We start from the raw sequence: 8,655 nt of genomic DNA, 5'->3' as shown, positions 1-8,655 counted from the left end.
AGAATTTATATGAAGCTCTAAGCAAGTAGGTTAATAAAGTGGGTGTGGAAGACAACCCCCATCATAATTTTATAAAGATTTAGTTAGCCATAATCAATTATTCCATTGGGACATAATTCTCTCTCAATCCTTAAATCAAACACCTTGTGTACACAACTTATAAGCCATTCCATATAACTTGTTCAACTTCATCATGCTTTTCCAATCCAATTCCCTATTAAAAAAAAATCAGCTGAAGCTTAGAAAAATTTCAATTCCAAATAGCACAGTTTCAGTTAAACAAGCAAGCAAACAGGGAATGCCAATATAATATATATACACATACACACCACATAAAATCATCAGCGATGAAGATGGGAGAATGAGCTCCCTTACCAATCATCGGCAACAATGACGATGGAGGGAGAGGAGTTTGTTGTTGAATAAGGTAAAGAAATCTAGGCACAAAGCACACAAAAAAAAGAGCAGAACAAGAAAAATAAGACCAAGAAGCATAAAGACTAGCAAGCAATACCTCAGCCTTAGTGATTCAGCTCTCATGCGTCAACTCTCACACACTAGCAATGACAAACCCGTGAGTAGAAGAGCTAGAATAATGAATGGAGAAGATGAAATAAAGGTAAGGAGGACAATGGAGGACTCAACCTTTGTAAGGCAACGATGAGCGCCCACGATCGCCGGCGATAAGGATAGAATAGCGAAGAGGAAGGTGAAGTCAGAATCGCAAGATGAAGAACCAGAAGCTTTTTCTCTTTCTGGTATTGAATATGATTGAACAAGTAGGAGGAGGGAAAAAAAATATCTGATGGCATAAGGGTATATTGGTAATTTCAAAAGCTCAAATAATCAGCATACAAAATTAAAATCCTTATTTTGATCATCTAGGAATTGAACTTGGGACCTGATTGGTAAGGTATGGACTTAATTTCCACTAGACTAGCTCTCCTTCTTGATAAATTTGCTCCAAAATTAATAAAAATATATTAATATACATTATTTATAGATTTTTAACTTTACTTAAAACTTTAGGTTATTACAGTTTCCTATGCCTCTTAAACTCTTCTGTAATATGTTACCAAGTATTTTTAAAGGCCCTTAATTTAATGCTTTCATACTTAAGCTATTTGTTTGGGGATCCTATTTATTTATAAGTCTTTACACTTATTCTTTGAAGTTTCAAATAGCCAAGGTTGATCCTATCTTCCTTTAGTATCTTTTATAGTTAATTAATCAGTTTTAATGGATTTGGTAATTATATGGTTAATGTCAGAGGACATTGCATTTCATATGCCACATCATCCACATATTCAATCATCCATGTCATCCTTTTATATCTTTAGGCCACTTATAGATTGTGGGCCTTTTGGCCTTATATAGGTTATTAGACATGCATAGCCTATTCTTTATCACTTGCCTTAAGAACCACAAATAAGAAAGTCAAGCAAAACAATTAAAGGTAGGACCTTTATGGAAACTTGTCCTTAATAACCATAGTCTTGGAGACACCATAAGAGATGATTAGTCTCTTGATCATGTCATTATTCACAAAAAGGATACAAGGTTGGATGCAAAACTCACATGAGAGAAATAATTCTCAAAATAATAATATTATTCAATCTCATCTAAAAAGGAATTACATAGTATGCCTATTCAAAGACTAGGAATAGAAAACCCTAATTGAAAACCTAACTTCTAAAATACTTTAAGAATATAGCACCTACTACCCAATTGAGTAGGAAACTTTTATAAAATATAAGTCGTTAGCAAGTAAGAGATCTTCTAGAAACTTTAAAAAAAAACTAGTGACTTAAATTGCAAGATTAAAATCATATTTATTAGGAAAAAAATCAAAAGAAGTCAGCACATATGCTAAAACACAAAATAGGAAACAAAGTCAAATCAACTCCTAATTAATGCTCAAAAGTCATGCTATTGTTATTGCATTTAGAATCTGTAATGGCTACCCACACTCTAAGAAACATGTTTAGCACATCATGAATTAAAATTCTCAGGTGTCTTGGATGCATAGACCTTCTTAAAGCAGCTAGAACACGTCCTTCTTTAGCTAATTTGGATGAAACATGTGCTCTTACTATATTAGGCTTGAATCATATTGGACCCCATAATTGGGCCCTTATTTGGTTGGTCTTTGGGTAGCTCTTCAAGGTATATGGGCTCTATACTGGATTAGACCCTTGCCATAGGCTTTACTTGTGATTTTCTCCCTTATTACCTCAGCACTTAACTAAAACCACCATGGTATAATGGGACTAACCTAAATTGAATACCATTTCACCATAAAATAATTAACTGTAGTTAACAAGAATTTACCATAGTAGAAAGGAAATTATTATAATAAAAATCTACTATGGCCAAATGATTTATAAATTAGACCCTTTTAAATGAAAAAAAAGCCACTATTATGGTAGAATAAATTCTACTATAGAAGAGTAGTGCCAAAAATAAGGCTAAAACTCATTAAAAAGCTAAAATAATCATTTTCAACTTTTAAAACATAAAATAGACAAAGAAAGAACCCATGTTTTGATAGTTTAAACACTTTAAAATAAAGTGAAAATTAGTTTAAATCAAAGTATATTTATGTACGGAAGGATGGGATTCCAATTCATACTTAAACCAGTTAAAAAGAGTAATTAAAACATCAAAATTACACATAATGGAGTGCTCATCATGGCTTAAGGAGTTGCACCATAACTAACTCCTCTCTATCCCATACACCACAGTGCAAGTACTATGTTCTTTAGTGTATTACAAAAAACTAGATAGCAAATTGCTATCAAATGATAGATTTTTGGGTTGATCTTCTCCTAAATCATCTAATGTCCAATGGAGATGACTTAGTGCCCATAGAAAACTCAATCGGTAAACTAGCTAATGGTACTAGTCTTATTTTCAAGTTAGTTCATATCAAAGAATTAGACACCTAGACTTAACAATTTACATTTTTATATTTACAAAAACCTAGTGTTTGTACCCCAATTTAAATGCCAAAAGTGAAATCTAACAGCCAAGCCACCCTAATAAACTCAAGGCTACCTATGCAACATACCATAAAATACCGGTAATGCATATACCACCATATCAACCCTCAACACCAAGATCTCATAAATGACAGCAATAAGTATTTCACATAATTTATTAAATGCAAGGTTTTATAGTCATCATGCAATCATAGTCATGCTTACACTATTTTTGGCCCTACCAAATAACTCTAATCACATCACATAACATAAGCCCTTAAAATATAAGCTACCCAATCAATATGCAATTAGTCCAAGCATATGTATAAATCAAGAGATGAATTCTTAGGTGGTAATATCAAATTTACATTATATATACATATATATATATATATTAAAATACAAATTATAGAGGCTTACAGTAGGAAACCAAGTTCTTAAGCCTCTGGTGCTTTCTCTTTTTCTAGACTGAAGCTAGTACTAATAAAATGTTAAGAAGAGGGGTGAATACAATCACTCTATAACCAAGTTATTCTCATCTATCCACATGGAAGTTAATTAATTATATAAAATTCAAAGTGGACAATTGAATATAAAGATGCTCAAACTCCTATAGCACATAGTCATGACTATTCACATAATTATAGTTTAATAGTGTGCAAGATTATTGTCACAAACTTATCAACCATGTGACAGCTATTAATGATGTGTATGATCAATAATCACCCTTATATTCTCCTTATCTCTCCCAGCTAAACCTATAGGCTAAGATAATATCCATGTTACTAGTTGCTCTAACAAGCTCTTCAATAAGTGATGTGAGCCAACTAAGCTTAATAGACACATAACTAAACCATAGGTTCCCCTTCAGTGAATAGGTTAGGTGCTGTAGCCTTAGGCTAGTCTCCTTAAAGAATAAGTAGAGATGAGTTAGGGTAATGTTCCTCAACAAACAGTAGGATAGCCCCTGGATGAACATGTGAGACATAAATGGGCCATCATTTTATAAGCACCTAGGAGGTAGTTTCAACCTATCATCTACCAGGTAAGCTTTGTACCTTCCTACTCTTTTATTCTACCATATTTTCTCTTTGTTTGGGTTATAGAGAAAGTGAATTGAAAAATTTTGAGATGTTGTTTTTTGATCCAATAGTCATGGAAGGGTTATTAGAAGTTAACTTAAGGATTTGTAACTAGTTTATTGCTAATGGTTAAGTTTTGAGGCTTTGGCTCAATTTTAGCCTCAATTAGGATGTTTTAAAGTGTGAAAATTTTATATTGATTATAAAAAGGTTAGTAAAAGTTGTAGAAAGTCTGTGAAAGTTAGTTAGGATATAAAGTTGCTTAATGAGAGAAATTAGGCTTTAAAGTTAGTTTAACTGTACTAATAAGTACTTGTATGCAATTTGAAATTGATACATAGTGCTTCATCTTTGTAGATTGTTATGGCTCAAGTGTTTGTTGAGTGGTTTGAAGTGAAAGAACAAAAAATACTATGGGTGATCCTTTTTGGTAATAAAAGGGATGAGGTAACTAGATAATTCACACTATTTATTGACTTTTTAAACTATTTTCAAGTTGTTTTTAAAATAAATATGATATTACATGTGATTTAAAAATTCTACGATTTTGAATCTATAAGTGATCAAAAGGGTTTTTAGATTATAATGCATGTATTAATGATACTTTGTTCTAAAGTTATTTGGTAATAAGATATGAATGTGATTAAATGTGTGAATTACATGATATGTGAGTAAATCTTGATCATGATAGAGGGCAAGAGTTCACCTTAGGTGGAGTTCTGTAAAATTTCACATGATTGGGCTGACACTTTGGGACATTGAATATAGTAATGTGTGATGGACTATTACCATAGGACATTTGGGATATCATTACATGGTTTGAGCTCCATAGTACATGAAAGGGTGTGGCAATGGAGTATATAACACTACAATTACATGTGTAATGGGGGAATCTATAGTTCGAAGGAAGGATAGAACATTTTTGGCTAAATAGTTTTGCTATAGGAGGTGAGCTCAAATCAATTTATATAGAATTGGTCCAGTGTGGAGCTTATAGATTCAGTTCATAGGTAGATGCAAAGGTTTGGTTAGATAGCATGATCATGCATGTGATATTGATTATATATTTATGTGTATATATTATCATGTGATTATTAATGTTTTATTTACTTATTTATAGCTTTACTTGTTAATAGATAGTTGTGGATTATTTTAATTATTAGGACTATGTTTCATCTATTGGTTACTATTTTATATGTTCAGACACAGATAAGAGTAGAGGGAAAGATTCAAGCCAACAATAGCGGTGTTACTATTGTATAGCTCCTACTGTAGTTTGTGCAATGAAATTGTATAACGTTATGTTTATAAGTTGCCGTAAAAATGCATAAATATTTTGGCTGCACTTATATGATTGTATAGTATGTGTATCTTAGCCCGAAAGAACTAGCTTTCTAGCTACACTTTGTATGCACAATGTACTTTTCAGTTTATGTATATGTATGTATTTGATCTTTGAGTTGCCAACTAGAAATGCATGTCATGTTGAGGATTTTACTTATATGATGGTATATGTGTTGTTTTTTAGCCTAAATTTGTCTGAAATAACTTGGCAAGTGAATTTTCAAGAGTTATTTATTTAAATATTTCAAGATTTTATAGTTTGTTCATTAAAGTTAGGGTTTTAGCTAGATGTAGGGTTTGTTAGATAGATGTAAACTTTACATAGTGTCTTGTGATAGTCTATTGGACTTTTGATTTTAAATATTAAAAACTTGAATAGATGATAATGATTTGGCGTTACATTGGTATGCTTTGCTATTGCTATTGTTTGTTAGACACTATGGTTGTGTATAAGTTAGGCTGTTGATGTTGTGATAATTTGGCAGGTTCAATTTGGTTGTGAAGAAAATACAGAATACATATTTAAAAAAAATACACATCTAATGTCACTTTTATAAAAAGGAATGTAGTTCAGGTAAACCACATCGCTTTTATGCTAAACAATGAAAACCAAGTCACTTTTCAAGAAATCATGTCTCTTTTTTTTTTTAAAAAAAAAGTGATGTTGTTAATCTTATCCACACTACTAAATAATGTGACATGGATAAGATAACTTTCTAAATCACCCAAATCTATGTCCCCTATGATAGTAACGTGAAATGCCTAAAAAGCAACTTAAGAAACCTTTTCTATAGTAGTGTAATAATAATATTAAAATAAATAACTTAATACTTATATGCTAAGTATTTAGTTTCTATTTAATGTTGCTCTTTTAATTTGTGACTTTGGATTCTTTTTTCAATTTTTCCATTTCTAGTATGCATGTGAAGAAAAAAACTAAAGGAAGAAAGAAGGGAGTGATTGATGTGAAGATGTGATGTAAAAAAATAGAGACTACTATATAAGCCTTATAACTGATGGTAACATAAACACAATTCTGCAAACTATAAATGCTAATCTGTTAACACCCCAACCATTTATTCACCCATCTAAGTTTCCACTATAAATAGCATCCCATCACGCTAGGGAAAAAAAATGAGAGACAAAGAAAGATTTAAAAGAGTGTTGAGAGAAAAAAAATTTGGAAAAACTATAGTAAGATCTTTCTTTAAATCTTCTCCATGTCTTGTAACCATATTTGGATATTATACCTATTTTTGAGATATTATCATAATGTAGTCCTTATTAAAATCCTCTTAGATATATGTTATTAATTATTTTGATGCTCTTATATGTTTGATATTCACACAACCACACATACCCCTAGGCTAGAATAAAATATACTTCTTTTGTCCTTCTTCAAGTGTAGTATACAACACTGAGAAAGAAGTATGAGAGAAAAGGATAAATTACACTTGCACCCTCACTCACATATTAGGGATTTTAGTAGTAATTTATGCTTTCTAAATTATATTTTTATTCATATTTAGTTTTTATTTCTTTCATTAATTGTTAGGAATAATTATTTATTTACTTTATAGTTACTCATCTAGATTAATAATTCATGTTAATAAAGATAGGGAAAACTTACCCAACAAGAATCAAGTTCCAAATACTCCTAAAGTGACATTGAAATCAAACCCTAATAGAGACAAGAGGAGATCCCTTTGATTTTCCTTTATTTCCTCTCCTTCTATCCTGTCTCTCGTGACAATTAGAACCAAAATTCAAGCCCATCTACCACAGGCACCATGCCTATGCTATAGCGAATGGCATAGTAAGGCTTGAGGAATTTTTGGGCCTTATACTCGGACCTGACTGACCTAAACTTCATCCTAGTCCTCTTTAAGACTATCTAAAGGCCTAATAACCCATTAGTGGCTTGAAAACATCACTAATTCAATAATCACTCAAAATTACCAATTTACCCCTATTTATACTTAAATTCCAAGTTTAAAGTGTGATGATGCTACATCCGCTGTCTAAAAATATTTCAAGGAAAATCCCAAATGGCTCATAAACTTAGAAACTAAATAGTTTCTTTGAAAAGCTGAATCCATGAATGCTTGGCATTGACCTCAGAAACATTTATTAACCGATAAAAAAGTGCATTCTTTTTTTAGGGAAAAAAGTAAATCCATTGTTGCATTTGCCTCTACCTTATGAAGGTGTCTGTTTTTGCATCAACCTTGCTGACAATTAACTATTGAGGTAAAATGTTAATCTTTAAGTTTTGATAATTGACCATTAACCGTTTGACAATTGAATGGCAAATGTTAATTGTTGAATGTTGGCTAGGTGGCAAGATGCAAACTAATAGAAGGCAGTTAGATAAATCTTAATTGTAGGATATTTTTCCAAAGTCCCTTACAATTAAAGTTGATAATTTAGGCAAACCCACAAAAGCCCAAACTCATAAAAAACACTAAATAGCCAAGACTGAAATTAACCTCTTTGGGCTTTAGGCTTCAAGCTTATTTAGGCTAACTTGAATACATGAATTGTTTATATTATTTATAATAGAATTCAATTTTATATTAAAATTAATTATTTTTATATTATAAAAATGTAAAATATATTTTTGGATACTTAAAAAAATATAGAAAACTCAATTATTAAAAAATGTTTTAAATATTTTTATATTTTTTATATACTAAACATAATAAAAATATAACAATGTGAGTATTTTTAATTTTTTTTTGAAAAATTATCTATAATAATAATAATGTACTCAAATATATGTTTTATTAATGTAAAATGAATTAAATTTAAAATGTTTTTATAAATAATATTTCATTAGGTATTTGTGCCAAGCTTGATCTGCTCTGATACTAAGTGGAATGCGAGTGTCAGGAAGGGGAGGGGAGAAAAGAAAGAATGGAGGAGAGCAGTATAAGGCAAATGAACTACTCAGATAGATTTCAATAATATTAAATACAAATGCAAAAGATAAAGATGCAGGAAAATAAAATGTAAGAATTTAAAATAATATCAAAATGATGGTAAACTGCACAATATAGACAAAAGGTGCTGAAAATAAAGAATAGAAATTTAAAACAGTACTTGAATAGCAATGATTCACACAATCTAGAAAAAAAATTAGAAATTAAAGTGCAAGAAAATAAATGTAAAATGTAAATTACAAGAAAGTAGGAAAAGATTATTAAAAGAATTTATCAAAAAGCATCAAAAATGAGACTTACAAAGAG

Source organism: Prosopis cineraria, unplaced genomic scaffold (genome assembly GCF_029017545.1).
Source record: "Prosopis cineraria cultivar Desert tree isolate PC_DT_omini unplaced genomic scaffold, ASM2901754v1 PC13, whole genome shotgun sequence".
In the NCBI taxonomy this organism is placed as follows: Eukaryota; Viridiplantae; Streptophyta; class Magnoliopsida; order Fabales; family Fabaceae; genus Prosopis; species Prosopis cineraria.
This window is presented reverse-complemented; position numbering follows the sequence as displayed.